This window comes from Lissotriton vulgaris, chromosome 7, assembly GCF_964263255.1.
Source record: "Lissotriton vulgaris chromosome 7, aLisVul1.2, whole genome shotgun sequence".
NCBI lineage: Eukaryota > Metazoa > Chordata > Amphibia > Caudata > Salamandridae > Lissotriton > Lissotriton vulgaris.
Window position 1 is genome coordinate 847,252,291 of NC_141695.1, and position 20,639 is coordinate 847,272,929.

Consider the following 20,639-nt stretch of genomic DNA (forward strand, 5'->3'; position numbering starts at 1 on the left):
ATCTGAAAAGCAAACAGCACGAGGCTGAAAGACCGGATGGTGAGGTCAGCGCGGTGAGCCCTCTGCAAGCTCAAGGGCAATTGTTTCACGAATACACAACGCGGCAGCTCTGGCCGTGGCAGAGGGGCTCCATTTCCAGCATGCTTTGAGGGCAAGGAAAGGCTTTGGAGAGAAACCACTTCACTCGTGAGAAGCAGTTCTGACCTGCAATGAACTTTTTGCCTGCCAGATGAACCTACCTGACTTCAGGAAATAATGAAGCGCCTAATGAAATGTTGTACAAACACGGACTCTACTTAAGAGATGACCATTATGCCGTTTCCAGGACCAGAGTGACCATCATGCTTCAAGGCATCTGTGAGCCACGCCCATTGGGGGCGTTTTTTCAATAAATAAAAGTATTGGAAAAGAAACAGCAAGCATTCTGTGTGTACTTCCAGCAACCCATGATTACGGGGCGTCAATAGCCTCGAAACGCGTCGGGCATGGTGCAAAACAGATGGGGATCTGAAAAGCAAACAGCAGGAGGCTGAAAGACCGGATGGTGAGGTCAGCGCGGTGAGCCCTCTGCAAGCTCAAGGGCATTTGTTTCACGAATACACAACGCGGCAGCTCTGGCCGTGGCAGAGGGGCTCCATTTCCAGCATGCTTTGAGGGCAAGGAAAGGCTTTGGAGAGAAACCACTTCACTCGTGAGAAGCAGTGCTGACCTGCAATGAACTTTTTGCCTGCCAGATGAACCTACCTGACTTCAGGAAATAATGAAGCGCCTAATGAAATGTTGTACAAACACAGATTCTACTTAAGAGATGACCATTATGCCGTTTCCAGGACCACAGTGACCATCATGCTTCAAGGCATCTGTGAGCCACGCCGATTGGGGGCGTTTTTTCAATAAATAAAAGTATTGGAAAAGAAACAGCAAGCATTCTGTGTGTACTTCGTCCAACCCATGATTACGGGGCGTCAATAGCCTCGAAACGCGTTGGGCATGGTGCAAAACAGATGGGGATCTGAAAAGCAAACAGCACGAGGCTGAAAGACCGGATGGTGAGGTCAGCGCGGTGAGCCCTCTGCAAGCTCAAGGGCATTTGTTTCACGAATACACAACGCGGCAGCTCTGGCCGTGGCAGAGGGGCTCCATTTCCAGCATGCTTTGAGGGCAAGGAAAGGCTTTGGAGAGAAACCACTTCACTCGTGAGAAGCAGTGCTGACCTGCAATGAACTTTTTGCCTGCCAGATGAACCTACCTGACTTCAGGAAATAATGAAGCGCCTAATGAAATGTTGTACAAACACGGACTCTACTTAAGAGATGACCATTATGCCGTTTCCAGGACCACAGTGACCATCATGCTTCAAGGCATCTGTGAGCCACGCCCATTGGGGGCGTTTTTTCAATAAATAAAAGTATTGGAAAAGAAACAGCAAGTATTCTGTGTGTACTTCCAGCAACCCATGATTACGGGGCGTCAATAGCCTCGAAACGCGTCGGGCATGGTGCAAAACAGATGGGGATCTGAAAAGCAAACAGCAGGAGGCTGAAAGACCGGATGGTGAGGTCAGCGCGGTGAGCCCTCTGCAAGCTCAAGGGCATTTGTTTCACGAATACACAACGCGGCAGCTCTGGCCGTGGCAGAGGGGCTCCATTTCCAGCATGCTTTGAGGGCAAGGAAAGGCTTTGGAGAGAAACCACTTCACTCGTGAGAAGCAGTGCTGACCTGCAATGAACTTTTTGCCTGCCAGATGAACCTACCTGACTTCAGGAAATAATGAAGCGCCTAATGAAATGTTGTACAAACACGGACTCTACTTAAGAGATGACCATTATGCCGTTTCCAGGACCACAGTGACCATCATGCTTCAAGGCATCTGTGAGCCACGCCCATTGGGGGCGTTTTTTCAATAAATAAAAGTATTGGAAAAGAAACAGCAAGTATTCTGTGTGTACTTCCAGCAACCCATGATTACGGGGCGTCAATAGCCTCGAAACGCGTCGGGCATGGTGCAAAACAGATGGGGATCTGAAAAGCAAACAGCAGGAGGCTGAAAGACCGGATGGTGAGGTCAGCGCGGTGAGCCCTCTGCAAGCTCAAGGGCATTTGTTTCACGAATATATATATATATATGTATATATATATATATATATATATATATATATATATATATATATATATATATATATATATATATATATATATATATATATATATGTATATATATATATATATATATATATATATATATATATTCCAGCTCCGATTTTCTCTCGTGATTAGCAAAAAGGAATTCCGGCACTCGCGGGGGAAGTGTTCAGTATGTTTTTAATCCGAACCACTCAGCAGACAAACGCGTTTCGGTTTTCCTTCGTCAGTGTCTACCATTGACACGGAAGGAAGCAAGTTTAAAAGCTCTTCATCACATTTTAACAGGCAGAATCAAGGACATGCCGGGATTTTTCCCTTTCGGTAAATGCAAAGCCTGCGAGAGAAGCAAAAAGAGAACAACATTTGAAATACCAGGGTCAGGGCAGAGCAGGAAAATATCCAAGTTTCTCACATGTAACACCACCCATGTTGTGTACTGCCTACTGTGCCCATGTGGATTGAAGTACATAGGCAGTACAGTTAAGAATGTCAAGTTACGTGTATTGGAGCACCAGCATGCTATCATGAATAAGGATTTCAACTATCCCGTAGCAAAACACTTTGCCGCTAAGCACAACAGCAATAGAGACCTTTTGCAATACTTTGCGCTAGACCACATACCAGTGGACCCAAGGGGTGGAGACAGGTTGCGGAAATTAAGAAGGCTTGAATCTCGCTACATTATAGACCTCCAAACAAAGGCCCCTTTGGGATTAAACAGGAACGAGGAATTAGCTTCCCATTTGGGAAAAGCATAAACTCTGTAAATAACATATAATGAGATTTATCATACCCCGTGAGCAATGCCGATCCACGGCTTAATAACACCCACAATACAGCAAAAGGCAATCAAATTGATACATAATGTAAATAATTTCAGAAATAGGAAATGTAAAGCGTCCGAAATTAATGTTTGAAAACATAACTGTATTTCATTCACAGCGCCTTTGATTGTGATTCTTGAATGTTAAAGCAAAAAGTAATATACTATGTAATACTGTCTCTCACGGATTGAACGTCAGTCCTCTTTCTATGTACATGCAAAAATGTGACGAAGAGCTTTTAAACTTGCTTCCTTCCGTGTCAATGGTAGACACTGACGAAGGAAAACCGAAACGCGTTTGTCTGCTGAGTGGTTCGGATTAAAAACATACTGAACACTTCCCCCGCGAGTGCCGGATTTTCTTTTTGCTAATCACGAGAGAAACTCGGAGCTGGAATTTGTTTACGTGGAGCGCCACCACGAGAGGCACCCGTCTGCGAGTGACCCGGATACTGGTGCAACGGAGCTGGAATATATATATATATATATATATATATATATATATATATATATATATATATATATATATATATATATATATATATATATATATATATATATATATATATATATATATATATATATATATATATATATCAGGTCAGCCATCTCCTCCTTCGGATTCAATGTAGCAGGACACAGCGGGGCTTCGTTTTCAAACAATTTATTAAACAGGTTCGCATGACCGGTTTCGGCGGCTGAACGCCTTTATCAAATGCTTTTCAGTCCCGACATCGCATTCTCCCACTTAAATCACATGTTCGCTCCGCCTTGCCTAGTGGTGGTTGGCTCACTGCACCTGGTCACTCCTCACGAATAACAGTGGACTACTAGTCCCATAATGCCATGAAGTAGTGATTCCGTGTAGTGGAGTGGGATAGTCGAAGTAATTAATTCAAGAAATCTTCATGCCCCATACCTTCGTCCACCAACCTCAGTTCTTTGTTAAACAGTCTCTCGAGGCGCCATTCACGCTGGAAGCGCCTCCGTTCTTGATGCAGGTTCGCTGTTGCAAGTCATGCCATAACTTGCAGAGGCTGCGGTGGAGGGCCAGGAAAATGAATCCGCTACCACGGTAAAATCAGTTTTTTCCCATGTTTCTCTGGCCGCTTGTCTGAAGGGGTCCTGCCCTTAGCGTCATAGGGAACGCACTAACATCAGGTCAGCCATCTCCTCCTTCAGATTCAATGAAGCAGGACACAGCGGGGCTTCGTTTTCAAAACATTTATTAAACAGGTTCGCATGACCGGTTTCGGCGGCTGAACGCCTTTATCAAATGCTTTTCAGACCCGACATCGCATTTTCCCACTTAAATCACATGTTCGCTCCGCCTTGCCTAGTGGTGGTTGGCTCACTGCACCTGGTCACTCCTCACGAATAACAGGGGACTACTAGTCTCATAATGCCGTGAAGTATATATTCCGTGTAGTGGAGTGGGATAGTCAAAGTAATTAATTCAAGAAATCTTCATGCCCCATACCTTCGTCCACCAACCTCAGTTCTTTGTTAAACAGTCTCTCGAGGCGCCATTCACGCTGGAAGCGCCTCCGTTCTTGATGCAGGTTCGCTGTTGCAAGTCATGCCATAACTTGCAGAGGCTGCGGTGGAGGGCCAGGAAAATAAATCCGCTACCACGGTAAAATCAGTTTTTTCCCATGTTTCTCTGGCCGCTTGTCTGAAGGGTTCCTGCCCTTAGCGTCATAGGGAACGCACTAACATCAGGTCAGCCATCTCCTCCTTCGGATTCAATGAAGGAGGACACAGCGGGGCTTTGTTTTCAAACAATTTATTAAACAGGTTCGCATGACCGGTTTCGGCGGCTGAACGCCTTTATCAAATGCTTTTCAGTCCCGACATCTCATTTTCCCACTTAAATCACATGTTCGCTCCGCCTTGCCTAGTGGTGGTTGGCTCACTGCACCTGGTCACTCCTCACGAATAACAGGAGACTACTAGTCCCATAATGCCGTGAAGTAGTGATTCCGTGTAGTGGAGTGGGATAGTCGAAGTAATTAATTCAAGAAATCTTCATGCCCCATACCTTCGTCCACCAACCTCAGTTCTTTGTTAAACAGTCTCTCGAGGCGCCATTCACGCTGGAAGCGCCTCCGTTCTTGATGCAGGTTCGCTGTTGCAAGTCATGCCATAACTTGCAGAGGCTGCAGTGGAGGGCCAGGAAAATAAATCCGCTACCGCGGTAAAATAAGTTTTTTCCCATGTTTCTCTGTCCGCTTGTCTGAAGGGGTCCTGCCCTTAGCGTCATAGGGAACACACTAACATCAGGTCAGCCATCTCCTCCTTCGTATATATATATATCCACAAGGTACTTTTACTCATCCGAATAAAACGTCACCGACACTCTGGAAGTTGCTGTGCACGTAGGATTTTTAATAAGGCAGGAAAACAACGCATTTCGCTTTGCAGCTTGATCACGTTCACAAAGTGAATCACCAAACAATTGTCCTTTTACTCTTTCCAGTGATCTAGAAAGAGGACAAACCACCCAAAGTGTATCATAGTGGGTACCAACATGGCAGACATGTTTGTAGGAGCAAAATAGTATATGTGTGTATAATGCTTAACCATATAAGTCATTCATATTCACAAAGAAAGTTATGAAAACAGATAAATACATGCATATGTTATTTGGCGAGCACAAGATCATAAATTGATAAAATTTAGATTTCGGTGTAGGGACCATGTTTGCATTGCTCATAATTGTTGTAATTGGGCATTTCAAGTTTTTCATATCAAAATCACATACCAGCACTGCACGAAACAGATTACATTCGGAAGACATATCACGCAACCGTTAGCCGCAGCGGGCGAGTGTCAGTACAAGGCCACGCCCAAGTGGGCGAATGGCACAATCAAACCCATATTTTCTTGTCATGTTACATGATTATATGATTATATAGAGTCCAAGCCCAAGTGGGCAAGTTAGTTCACTGTTTTCCAGTGCAAATTTCAGTTGTAATTAATTCAATTCAAAGTCCATGCCCAAGTGGGCAAGCTGATCTTCCACCATGGTCAAGAGAACATAATTATCAAGACGTTAATCTCCAACTTTTCAAGGTCCCGCAATTTTTCAAAAACTATCACAATACTTGATCAGATTTACCGAGCTCCCTTATTCTGTCACATCAGTTCATGAGGTACACAAAATGTTAAAAAAGGAGAGTTAAAAACTGACTTATCCAAATCGGATTGCAGACAATACTTAAATTCTTAGTTTAATTTATTATTCAGCAAGATGTACGGCTAGTTCTTCATGCAAGTTCAGTCCATTAGTCATCATACACTTTTAAAGTCAATAATGTAACGCGACTCTAGTTGTCGTAAGGTAAGTTTTTTGTTACCACCACGTGTACCAAGGGTGATCTTATCTATGACTACCATCCTCACTTGATTTTCATTCTGAAAATAATGACTGGCAAAATGGCGAGCCACTGGGTATTGCAAATTAAGGTTTTTTATTGCCCTTAAATGCTGTAGGACTCGTTCTTTGGCTTTTAAGATTGTGCTACCCACATACCAAAAATTACATGGGCAGATGAGCACGTAGATACAGTACGTTGTGTTACACGAAAGAGATTTTTTGATCATGACCACTTTGCCTGTTGTGGGGACTGTTAATTCTTTACAATTCGTGTTATTGCGACACGCTTTGCATGATCTACAGCATCTAAAGCCTGGAATGTCGCTTGGCTCGATTCTATCAACAACAACATTTTTGCTCAGCTCATCTTTCAAGGATCTACACTTCCTGAAAGTGATCTGGGGGTTGTTGTTGAGATAGGGTTTCAAGTGATGATCCGTTAAGAGAATGCTCCAGTGTCTGTTTAAGATTTTTCTAAAATCCTGTGCCTGACCAGAATATGTTGTAATGAATCTTACTTTCTCATCTTTTTCTTTGATCTTATTAGGATTGAGAAGTTCATTTCTGGTACTGGCATCAACTCTTTTGCAAGCTTGTACAATTGTTTTATTTTTGTACCCTCGTTCTCGGAACCTGTTGCACATGAGTTCTTTTTCCAATTGGAATGCCGTCACTGTGCTACAGTTCCTTTTTGCCCGTAGAAGTTCACCATAAGGAATACTATCTACTAGACTCCGAGGATGAGCACTTCTGGCGTTCAACAAACTGTTGCCCGCCGTTGGTTTGCGAAAGAGGCTGGTAGTTATAGTGTCTCCTTGTACCTCAACACAGATATCTAGGAATTCAATGGAATTCCTTTGGATGTTTTCCGTGAAATTGAGATTAAAGGTGTTTTTGTTTAATGCTTTCACAAAGTCTCTGGCTGACTCAATGCTTTCATTCCAAATCATAAAAATATCATCGATGTACCTAAGCCACAGGGTCACTTCGGTGTTGAATTCGGCAAGTTGGCTGAACACCTGCTCCTCCCACCAACCCATGAAGAGGATGGCATAACTATGGGCGAAGCAGGTGCCCATCGCCGTGCCCTGTGACTGTCGGTACATCTTGTCATCAAACATAAAAAAGTTGTTGGTCAAACAAAATTCAATGAGAGTGATTAACATTAGGGAATGGCCTATATAAGAGATGGATCTGGACTTTAAGAAATGTTTTACAGCTTTGAGTCCCAGGTCATGCATGATGCATGTATACAGGCTACTTACATCCAAGGTAACCAAAATAAAGGTGGCTTCCCAATGAATGCCTTCAATGATTTTTAGGAAGTATGTGGTGTCCTTCAAATAGGCAGGGAGAGAGACAACAAAAGTTCGCAAGTAGTGATCAATATATCGGGATGTGTTTTCTAACAACGAACCCATTGCAGACACAATAGGTCTACCAGGGGGGTCTATGGCATTTTTGTGGAGTTTCGGGAGCAAGTACAGAATAGGAGTTTTAGGGTGTTCACATCTTAAGAATTTGTACTCCTCCCATTCCAATAGTCCTCTATCTCTGAAATCCTGTAAAAGGTCGTCAAAGCAATTTTTGGCTGTTCTTAAGTCAGATTGGGTGCATGGTTGATAACAAGTTGTATCTCCCAATTGTCTGTGACCTTCAGCGAGATATTTAGTTTTATCAAGGACTACAACATTCCTCCCTTTGTCTGCATTACGAATCACTATTGTGTTGTCTGCCTTGAGGTTGTCAATGGCATGTTTTTGTTCAAAGGAAAGATTTTTCATGTTATTAGGTATACGTTTCAATTTCAATTTCTTAATGTCATTCAAAACACATTTTTCAAAAACCTCTACTGATTCACAAGCAATATGAGGAAGAAACCTAGATTTGACCTTAAAATGACTCCCAGGGTTTACATTAGTGTCCATATCACTATCATTCAGAAATTCATCTGTTACAATGTTCCCCGAGGAAATCACTTCCATCAATTCCACATCATTTAAGTTCAAATCTATATAGTCATATAATCATGTAACATGACAAGAAAATATGGGTTGATTGTGCCATTCGCCCACTTGGGCGTGGCCTTGTACTGACACTCGCCCGCTGCGGCTAACGGTAGCGTGATTTATCTTCCGAATGTAATCTGTTTCGTGCAGTGCTGGCATGTGATTTTGATATGAAAAACGTGAAATGCCCAATTACAACAATTATGAGCAATGCAAACATGGCCGCTACACCGAAATCTAAATTTTATCAATTTATGATCTTGTGCTCGCCAAATGACATATGCATGTATTTATCTGTTTTCATAACTTTCTTTGTGAATATGAATGACTTATATGGTTAAGCATTATACACATATACTAGTTTGCACCTAAAAATATGTCTGCTATGTTGCTACCCACTATGATACACTTTGGGTAGTTTGTCCTCTTTCTAGATCACTGGAAAGAGTAAAAGGACAATTGTTTGGTGATTCACTTTGTAAACGTGATAAAGCTGCAAAGCGAAACGCGTTGTTTTCCTGCCTTATTAAAAATCCTATGTGCACAGCAACTTCCAGAGTGTCGGTGATGTTTTATTCGGATGAGTAAAAGTACCTTGTAGATGTTTTGGGTGACGGTAACCCTACGCCGACCTACCCGTGAATGTGACTGGCTCTGGACCGGAACTCTGGTGGTGTTCTACAATTATAAACCAGTCCGTTCCCTGATAGCAGTTCAGTCTGCCAGCCTTGGAAAGCGAGTTGAAGTGCGAACTCGCTATATTTTGGATTCATATCTGGTCACTCTCCGTGACTGCGGCAAGGTGCAAGGAATTGTGGGCTCTGTAGTGCGCTTGGGCGGACGTCCTGATCAGCGTATCCTAGAGGAGAGTCGCAGGTGAGCGGTTCAACTCGAAGGATTGCACTGGGGTGGATGACGCCGGAGAGCATTCTTTGTCCGCAGCTGCTTAGAGTTTGGGGAGCCGATTTTTACTAAGGGGAGACATCGGCGGAAGTTGCTGAATCAAATTACAAGCCCGAGACTATGGCAGCCTTGGATGCCAAACGTAAGGCTACAGCAGACAAATTATTCTTCATGCAGGGCGGAAATTTGCAAACTTCAAGTGCTCAAGCCTCAAGTAACATAAGCAATGAAGTGCAACTACAAACTCTTCTAAGTAAACTGGAGAAACTGCAAAAGAAAGAACTTTCAAAGTGGTGGGAGGCGGAGTCTCTACAACGGTATATCGAAGTTGGTAGAGTACCCCGAGGCTTAAGGATCTTTACCATTCCCACCTTTGAGGATCCTGATCCAGACATGCTTGAGGAGTGGGCCAATAACTCCTCATCCTGCTCTACCACTATGATGCGTATCCTAGTTAAATATGCTCTAAAAGATAGAAGCAAACTACTGGAACAAATTGTTCAGGTGCTAGTTGAAATAAGCACACTTATGACGAAAGAGGCACTAGATGTCCATTTTAAACAACTAGAAACCAAAATGCTTAAGCTTGAGGAGGAGATCACGATGAAGAAGCAGCACAAATTTTTGCGTGATTATAAAGACTATCAATCTGGTCGCACGCTAACCTTCCATCGCAAATATGATCATCTATTTGACAAACCTAACCCATCGAAAATCACTAATCCTGTCATATCGAGTCCAACAAAGTCATAGAAAGCGATGTGTCTGATGGGAGTCTTCCAGACATTTCCCCGGCTGGGTTGAATCAAAAGATCTCTGAGGATTCACAGAAGAAAAGGAACAATTTTTTATTACAGTTCCAAGTCCTGAATCAAGGACGAGCGGACTCCCAACAGGACCAGGGAAACCAGCGGGGAAGAGGCAGAGGAAATCGCGGAAGACCCAGAGGAACAAGCAAGCCAAAATTCGACAAAAGCGCAGAAAAATCGCCCATGGGAGTAATGACAAGGGGCAGCAAAGCACGAGTATGACGGTAATAAATCTTTCTCAAAGACCGTTAACTATGCATGAGAGTGAGGTACTATCTTTAGGACTTTGTTTTTGCCCCTCTACAAATTTCAATTATGCGCAAACCAGGATAGACTTGTTTTATTTTTCAAGAAAATTAAAACTTAAAAAATGGTTTGAAACGCGTCCCACTAGACCTCCCTCTGAGAATGGCATAACTAATCTGAATGATTTGAACTTAAATGATGTGGAATTGATGGAAGTGATTTCCTCGGGGAACATTGTAACAGATGAATTTCTGAATGATAGTGATATGGACACTAATGTAAACCCTGGGAGTCATTTTAAGGTCAAATCTAGGTTTCTTCCTCATATTGCTTGTGAATCAGTAGAGGTTTTTGAAAAATGTGTTTTGAATGACATTAAGAAATTGAGATTGAAACGTATACCTAATAACATGAAAAATCTTTCCTTTAAACAAAAGCATGCCATTGACAACCACAAGGCAGACAACACAATAGTGATTCGTAATGCAGACAAAGGGGGGAATGTTGTAGTCCTTGATAAAACTAAATATCTCGCTGAAGGTCATAGACAATTGGGAGATACAACTTGTTATCAACCATGCACCCAATCTGACTTAAGAACAGCCAAAAATTGCTTTGACAACCTTTTACAGGATTTCAGAGATAGAGGACTATTGGAATGGGAGGAGTACAAATTCTTAAGATATGAACACCCTAAAACTCCTATTCTGTACTTGCTCTCGAAACTCCACAAAAATGCCGTAGACCCCCCTGGTAGACCTATTGTGTCTGCAATGGGTTTGTTGTTGGAAAACACATCCCAATATATTGATCACTACTTGCGAACTTTTGTTGTCTCTCTCCCTGCCTATTTGAAGGACAACACACACTTCCTAAAAATCATTGAAGGCATTCATTGGGAACCCACCTTTATTTTGGTTACCTTGGATGTAAGTAGCCTGTATACATGCATCAGGCATGACCTGGGATTCAAAGCTGTAAAACATTTCTTAAAGTCCAGATCCATCTCTTATACAGGCCATTCCCTAATGTTAATCACTCTCATTGAATTTTGTTTGACCAACAACTTTTTTATGTTTGATGACAAGATGTACCGACCGTCACAGGGCACGGCGATGGGCACCTGCTTCGCCCCTAGTTATGCCAACCTCTTCATGGGTTGGTGGGAAGAGCAGGTGTTCAGCCAACTTGCCGAATTCAATACCGAAGTGACCCTGTGGCTTAGGTACATCGACAATATTTTTATGATTTGGAATGGAAGCATTGAGTCAGCCAGAGACTTTGTGAAAGCATTAAACAAAAACACCTTTAATCTCAATTTCACGGAAAACATCCAAAGGAATTCCATTGAATTCCTAGATATCTGTGTTGAGGTACAAGGAGACACTATAACTACCAGCCTCTTTCGCAAACCAACGGCGGGCAACAGTTTGTTGAACGCCAGAAGTGCTCATCCTCGGAGTCTAGTAGATAGTATTCCTTATGGTGAACTTCTACGGGCAAAAAGGAACTGTAGCACAGTGACGGCATACCAATTGGAAAAGAACTCATGTGCAACAGGTTCCGAGAACGAGGGTACAAAAATAAAACAATTGTACAAGCTTGCAAAAGAGTTGATGCCAGTACCAGAAATGAACTTCTCAATCCTAATAAGATCAAAGAAAAAGATGAGAAAGTAAGATTCATTACAACATATTCTGGTCAGGCACAGGATTTTAGAAAAATCTTAAACAGACACTGGAGCATTCTCTTAACGGATCATCACTTGAAACCCTATCTCAACAACAACCCCCAGATCACTTTCAGGAAGTGTAGATCCTTGAAAGATGAGCTGAGCAAAAATGTTGTTGTTGATAGTATCGAGCCAAGAGACATTCCAGGCTTTAGATGCTGTAGATCATGCAAAGCTTGTCGCAATAGCATGAATTGTAAAGAATTAACAGTCCCCACAACAGGCAAAGTGTTCATGATCAAAAAATCTCTTTCGTGTAGCACAACGTACTGTATCTACGTGCTCATCTGCCCCTGTAATTTTTGGTACGTGGGTAGCACAATCTTAAAAATCAAAGAACGAGTCCTACAGCATTTAAGGGCAATAAAAAACCTTAATTTGCAATACCCAGTGGCTCGCCATTTTGCCAGTCATCATTTTCAGAATGAAAATCAAGTGAGGATGGTAGTCATAGATAAGATCACCATTGGTACACGTGGTGGTAACAAAAAACTCGCCTTACGACAACTAGAGTCGCGTTACATTATTGACTTTGAGAGTATAATGCCTAATGGACTGAACTTGCATGAAGAACTAGCCGTACATCTTGCTGAATAATAAATTAAACTGAGAATTTAAGTATTGTCTGCAATCCGATTTGGATAAGTCGGTTTTTAACTCTCCTTTTTTAACATTTTTTGTTTAGGTACCTCATGAGCTGATGTGACAGAATAAGGGAGCTCGTTAAATCTGATCAAGTATTGTGATAGTTTTTGAAAAATTGCGGGACTTTGAAAAGTTGGAGATTAACGTCTTGATAATTATGTTCTCTTGACCATGGTGGAAGATCAGCTTGCCCACTTGGGCATGGACTTTGAATTGAATTAATTACAACAGAAATTTGCACTGGAAAACAGTGAACTAACTTGCCCACTTGGGCTTGAACTCTATATAATCATATAATCATGTAACATGACAAGAAAATATGGGTTTGATTGTGCCATTCGCCCACTTGGGCGTGGCCTTGTACTGACACTCGCCCGCTGCGGCTAATGGTAGCGTGATATGTCTTCCGAATGTAATCTGTTTCGTGCAGTGCTGGCATGTGATTTTGATATGAAAAACGTGAAATGCCCAATTACAACAATTATGAGCAATGCAAACATGGTCGCTACACCGAAATCTAAATTTTATCAATTTATGATCTTGTGCTCACCAAATAACATATGCATGCATTTATCTGTTTTCATAACTTTCTTTGTGAATATGAATGACTTATATGGTTAAGCATTATACACACATATACTATTTTGCTCCTAAAAACATGTCTGCCATGTTGGTACCACTATGATACACTTTGGGTGGTTTGTCCTCTTTCTAGATCACTGGAAAGAGTAAAAGGACAATTGTTTGGTGATTCACTGTGTAAACGTGATCAAGCTGCAAAGCGAAACACATTGTTTTCCTGCCTCATTAAAAATCCTGCGTGCACAGCAACTTCCAGAGTGTCGGTGACGTTTTATTCGGATGAGTAAAAGTACCTTGTGGATGTTTTGGGTGACCGGTAACCCTACGCCAACCCACCCGTGAACGTGACTGGTTCTGGACCGGAACTCTGGTGGTGTTCTATATATTTATATATATATGTGTATCCAGCCCGTCTACACGAGTGGTTAGCTGCACAGAAAGGCACACAGACCAGGAATCAGCACGCCCAGGCGAGGTCAGATATCCAACTGTTCAATTTTTATTCATCGTGTGGTTAAAAAGCTGTCATCAGACGCGTTTCGGGCACGTCCGTGCCCTTGCTCACTGACCATATATATACATATTATTACCAAAACATATACAATATTTTTTCCGTAGGATAGCGAGCGTGTTAAATTTACTATTCACACTCCAGAGAGTCCAACAGTAGGGAAAGCGTTGGATAGCGTAGGGATAAAAATTACTAATCCCACTCCAGAGAGCGCAACAGTAGGAAAAGCGTTGGATAGCGTAGGGGTAAAAATTACTATTCCCACTCCAGTGAGTGCAACAGTAGGGAAAGCGTTGGATAGCGTAGTGGTAAAAATTACTATTCCAACTCCAGAGAGTGCAACAGTAGGGCAAGCATTGGATAGTGAGAGGGTAAAAATTACTATTACCACTCCAGAGAGAGCAACAGTAGGGAAAGCATTGGCTAGCGAAGGGGTAAAAATAACTATTCCCACTCCAGAGAGCGCAACAGTAGGGAAAGTGTTGGATAGCGTAGGAGTAAAAATTACTATTCCCACTCCAGTGAGTGCAACAAAGCGTTGGATAGCGTAGGGGTAAAAATTACTATTCCATCTCCAGAGAGTGCAACAGTAGGGAAAGCTTTGGATAGCGTAGGGGTAAAAATTACTATTCTCACTCCAGTGAGTGCAACAGTAGGGAAAGCTTTGGATAGCGTAGGGGTAACAATTACTGTTCCCACTCCAGTGAGTGCAATAGTAGGGAAAGTAAATACTTCATATATAAATATAAATAACATAAATATTAATACCAATTACAAAATAATTAAAATATTTTACAATTTTATAAAATATATTAATTAATCAATTAAAATTACATATACAAATTAACTATTAATATAAATTACCTACTAATACTAAATATTTACCAATTACCAATAAATTAATTTACAATATAAAAATAAATAAAAATTAGACACAAATAAATATTTAAAAAATATAATTACTTACAATTAAATTACTTCCCAAGCTATTCCCCTATAAACACACAACCCACTACAGAAAATAATGTAATAAAAGTAAAATATTTTTAACTTAATAAATTAAAATGAATTACCAATTATATTTTAATGAATTACCAATTATCAATTAATTAACAATTAATTCTAAATAAATACCAATAAATAAAATAACATATTTAATTAATTATAATTAAATTACTTCCCACCCTATTCCCCTATAAACCCACAACCCGCTACAGAAAATAAATTACTAAAATTAACATATTTATCAATTAATCAATTAAAATTGATTACCAATTAAATTTTAATTTATTACCAATAAATAATTGATTAACAATTAATTCTAAATAAATACCAATAAATAAAATAACATATTTAAATAATTATAATTAAATTACTTCCCACCCTATTCCCCTATAAACCCACAACCCGCTACAGAAAATAAATTACTAAAATTAACATATTTATTAATGAATCAATTAAAATTAATTACCAATTATATTTTAATTAATTACCAATTAATAATTAATTAACAATTAATTCTAAATAAATAACAATAAATAAAATAACATATTTAATTAATATTAATTAAATTACTTCTCACCCTATTCCCCTATAAACCCACAACCCGCTACAGAAAATAAATTACTAAAAGTAAAATATTTATCAATTAATCAATTAAAATGAATTATCAATTATATTTTAATTAATTACCAATTAATAATTAATTAACAATTAATTCTAAATAAATAACAATAAATAAAATAACATATTTAATTAATTATAATTAAATTACTTCCCACCCTATTCCCCTATAAACCCACAACCCGCTACAGATTTATATTACACAACAATTTTAAATTAATAATAACTTACCTTAAATTAGATATTTTTGTCGTCTGTATTATGTCTAGTGGATATTATGTCCATTCTATATCTTTTTATTCAATATTATGTCCATTCTATTCGATATTAAAATGTTCTAGTCGATATTTTGGTAGTCTATATTATGTCTAGTCGATATTTTGTCCATTCTATATTTTTTACACAATATTATGTCTAGTCGATAATAAAAACTCGATATTTTGGCTTTATACCGCTGACGACACCCAGCTCATCCTCTCCCTCACCAAGGACCCTCTCAACGCCAAGACTAAGCTCCATGAGCCGACAGGATGAGGAGTAGCCCCCTGAAGCTGAACTCGGACAAGATGGAGGTCCTCATCCTCGGCCCCAACCCCTCTGCGTGGGACCACTCCTGGTGGCTGACAACACTGGGAACAGCACCGACACCCATGGACCACGCACCCAACCAAGGATTCAGCCTCGACTCTTCACTCTCCATGACAAAGCAGGTCAACACCATCTCTCCTCCTCCTGCTACAACACCCTCCGCATGCTACGCAGGATCTACAAGTGGATCCCGACTGAAACCAGAAGAACGGTGACTCAAGCCCTCGTCAGCAGCAGGCTGGACTACAGCAACAGACTCTACGCAGGAATCCCGGCCAAACACCTGCAACCACTACAAATCATCCAAAACGCCTCCGCCCGACGGATCCTCAACGTCCCCCGCTGCAGCCACATCACCCCCCACCTCAGAGACCTGCACTGGCTCCCCGTCAACAAGAGGATCACCTTCATGATCCTCACCCACGCACACAAAGCACTCTACAAAACCGGACCAGCCTAAATACAATCACAATCATAAATATAAACTGACATAGGGCTCAAAAACAAGTGACTAAAGAGCACCAGCTCCATGTTGACAAATGTGCAACAGTGACGATAAAAAAACATAATGACTGAACCAAAGTCCAGGATTAAGGCTCCGATGGTACCAAATGTGAAAGGTAAGTGAAAATATGATGAAATCCACATCTAAAAGCAACAAGGTCCAGATACCTGAAGGCAGAACTATAAACACATTCTGCCACAATACAAAACCAGCAACCATAAAATTGAACTGTCAAGGCAACAAGGAATACAATTAAAATTGTGTTTCAAAGAGGCAAACTCTAAGGAACTGAAAAAACAAGTGTAATGGCCATCTGCCTCCAATGTATAATGTCACTGTTGTGAAGTCAACAACGTCCAGCAATAGAAGCCTGAACACATTAGAAATATGACCACCTGTGGATCAAAATACTCGCATTGGTAACTCGATGGATGGGGTGCTCCGGGACATGGTCTGGTAAGTGAGGCGGTGGATGAGTTTTGGTGGCGTGGGGGAAGCTTTTAGTGGTGGGGTAATTTTTAGGGCTATGGAGGGTTTGGGGTTGTTTTCTGGGTTCGGGGGATTGGGTTGCTTTCAGTTCTCCGGGGGAGGTCGGGTTGTTTTTAGGGCTCAGGAGTGGGTTGTTTTTAGGCCCTGTGGTTGGGGTTGTGTTTAGGGCTGAGGGGGTGGGGGGGGGTAGGGGGCTGGGTTGCTTTTTGGGCTGGGGGTCGGGTTGTTTTTAGGGTTCGGATCGGGTTGTTTTTAGGGCTCTGGGTGGTCGGGTTGTTTTTTAGGGCTTCGGGAGGGTCAGGGTTGTTTTTATGCCTCAGGGCGGGAGGCTGAGGTGTGATCTTTACCACACATATCCCTTTACTAGTCATGCCTTTACCACAAAATTGCATGGTAAAGGAATGCGTTGTTAAGATGCATTTGTTTGTTCAGGCAGCATTGTAGGGTCACTCGTGGTTTAGCCATTCGTGCCTCTGTCATACAACCCACTGCGATGACGTACACATGGTATATGGTGCGCTATGCAAGTGATACTTACCAATAATTAGCACTTGTGGTACGGTCTGTAGTGGGGCCCTTGCCTTCCTATCTGGGATGCTAATTTGTGTACACTACAACTATTTTAGAGTGTCCCCTTATGCCTAACATCTCAATGTATAAAAAACAAAAACACAACCAGCCTTGTGAGAATGCTAAAAATGCGCTGACAGTGCCAAAGCGACACTCTTGACTTGCCCTGCTCACAGTCTTGAAGTGGCATCTGGAGGGTCTGCCCTCAGCCCCCACCAAGCGGAGTCAGCATTATGTTAATTTTCAGCACTATGCGGCGCGTGCAGCACCAGGAAGCATTAACAGTCGTCCTGCAGTGCAGGTAGATGAGTCGTGCTGTAAACATTGTGGTACATTGGTAAGATCCCTACAACATGTGTTCACGCCTCTTTCTGAACTAGGATGGGCTCACAGCTGACCGCCAGGGCCGTTTCTAGGTGTTTTGCGCCCTAGGCGAGAATTGAAAAATGCCGCCCCCTCCCTTTTACTACCATCACTCTCTCCCCTGTCATCCAGGGCAGAATAATTAATGCACTAGATATAAAAGAACTTGTATTCAATATTAAACAATAAAACACATCAAACATCAAATAACTATATAAGCACTGTTCATGATATTTGATTTCGTTTTTAATTTTCTCTCTTCTAACTTCAATGGTGTTTTCTAAGGCCATTGCACTCTATGCCACAACACTGCACTCTACGTCAGTGCCACTCTAGTTTACTCTGAACCACACTACACCACCCTACTCTACGCCACTGTACTCTATGCCACAACACTAGACTCTACGCCACGCCACTCCACTAACTATATCCTGCTCCACTCCACGCAACTCTAGTCTACCGCATTTCACTCATCACAACTCTATACCATGCAACACCACTCGACTCTACTTTATGCCCCGCCATTCTACATCACTCTACTCCACGTCATTCCACTCTACTCAACTCCACGCCACACCACTCTATGCCCCTCCTTTCCATTCCACGCTGCTGCACAACATGGCTAAAAGATACTGGCAAAGTCAATAGCTCTCGCGCAGGTGAAACCTATTGGCTTTGAAAATGCTTGTTTAGTTGAGAGGGCAAATCTAAAAGGATTCCCTGCCTCCAATTTATTTATGCTAGAAGTCATTTGCATAATGCATATTGTTCAATTAGTGTGGCCTCAAGCGCAAAGTAACGCTTGCCAAAATATTAAGCGTTTGCTATGCGTAAAAAATGACAAAATAAGAGAACCTTGATAGTTCTAGCCTTCTATCAACCCACCAGCTAAGGATAGTCCAGTGGGTTCATCGCCTGCTGCTAGGGCACTTGCATAACTAGAATTTACTAGCAATGGATCATTTAGGGCCTATTCAGACTATAAGCCGTTCTGGGCAGCTAACTTTTGTAACATGTAGCTGTGGGAATCAAATTAAAAACCCATGAGCCAATGCGCTTCTAAGATGCAGGTCCTTGGCTGTTGGTGCTTTATAAGGACATCATCATTGCTATGCTTCACTGCACATGATGCACGTGTAGGCGAACACGTATTACTGGTGGTGCAATTTTTGAAGTACTTCAAAGAGAGGCGCTGATTTTCTTTGTGCGTAAAAGGAAACAAACCTTTTCACTGCACTTAAAATTCTGTGAAGCGCAGTCCCTTCCCCCGCCCACTCCCCCCCACCAACACCACAGGGTCGAGGTCACAGAAAGAAGAATTATCCGTTACTTTCACTACAATCTTTCTCCTGGGCATTAGCGTTTAATAATTTGTGCTTTACAAAAGTTCCCATCTGGGAGGTAGTATGGTGCATGGCACAACGAGGGCTCTCCAGGGGCCTGGTGACAGAGGGCACGGGCGCGCGCACAGGGGCAGCTTCAGGGCACAGTTAGTGGGTTGAGGCACATGGATGGCCTATGCGGAGGGCTCTACGGGGGCCTGGTGGCAGAGGGCTCCTCATTACCTAGGCACATAGGGAAGAATTCCACAACACAAGACTGTGTACTTGTACTATTATCTTGCTTGCATTGACTACTTCAACACGTGTTTACTTAGTGATGCATACTTTACTGTACCTTGTATTCTTTGCCACCTTCCACTTAAGATTCCCCAGTGTAAAGTTTATCCAATCAATCAATCAATCAATCAAAGACATTTATAGAGCGCACTACTTACCCGTAGGGTCTCAAGGCGCTGGGGGGGGGGGGGGGGGGCGCTACTGCTCGAACAGCCAGGTCTTCAGCGCTTCTTCCTGAAGGAAAAGTGGTCTTGGGTCAGGTGCAGGTCGGTCGGGAGGGAGGGAGTTCCAGGTCTTGGCGGCCAGGTAGAGAAGGACCTTCCTCCTGTAGTCGCTCTTCGGATGCGGGGGACGGCGGCGAGGGCGTGGTTGGCTGATCGGAGGTGGCGTTTGGGAGCTTAGAAGTTGATTCGGTTGTTGAGGTAGCTCGGGCCTTGGTCGTGTAGGGCTTTGTGTGCGTGGGTGAGGAGGCGGAAGGTGATTCTTTTGTTGACGGGGAGCCAATGCAGGTCTCTCAGATGTCCGGAGATGTGGCTGGTTCGTGGGATGTCGAGGATGAGTCTGGCTGAGGCGTTCTGGATCCGCTGGAGTCTCTTCTGGAGCTTGGCGGTGGTACCGGCGTAGAGGGCGTTGCCGTAGTCCAGTCGACTGGTGACGAGGGCCTGGGTGACGGTCTTCCTGGTCTCAGTGGGGATCCACCAGAAGATCTTCCGTAGCATGCGTAGGATGTTGAAGCACGCCGAGGAGACGTTGTTGACTTGCCTGGTCATGGAGAGGGAGGAGTCCAGGATGAAGCCCAGGTTGCGTGCGTGGTCTGTTGGTTTGGGTGCGGTGCCCAGGGCGGGAGGCCACCAGGAGTCGTCCCAGGCGGAGGGTGAAGAGCCCAGGATGAGGACCTCCGTCTTGTCTGAGTTCAGTTTCAGGCGGCTGGTCGTCATCCACTCGGCTACCTCTTTCATCCCTTCGTGCAGGTTGGCTCTGGCGGCGGCGGGGTCGTTGGTCAGGGAGAGGATCAGCTGGGTGTCGTCGGCGTAGGAGATTATGCTGAGGTTGTGTTGGCGTGCGATGGCCGCGAGGGGGCTCATGTAGACGTTGAAG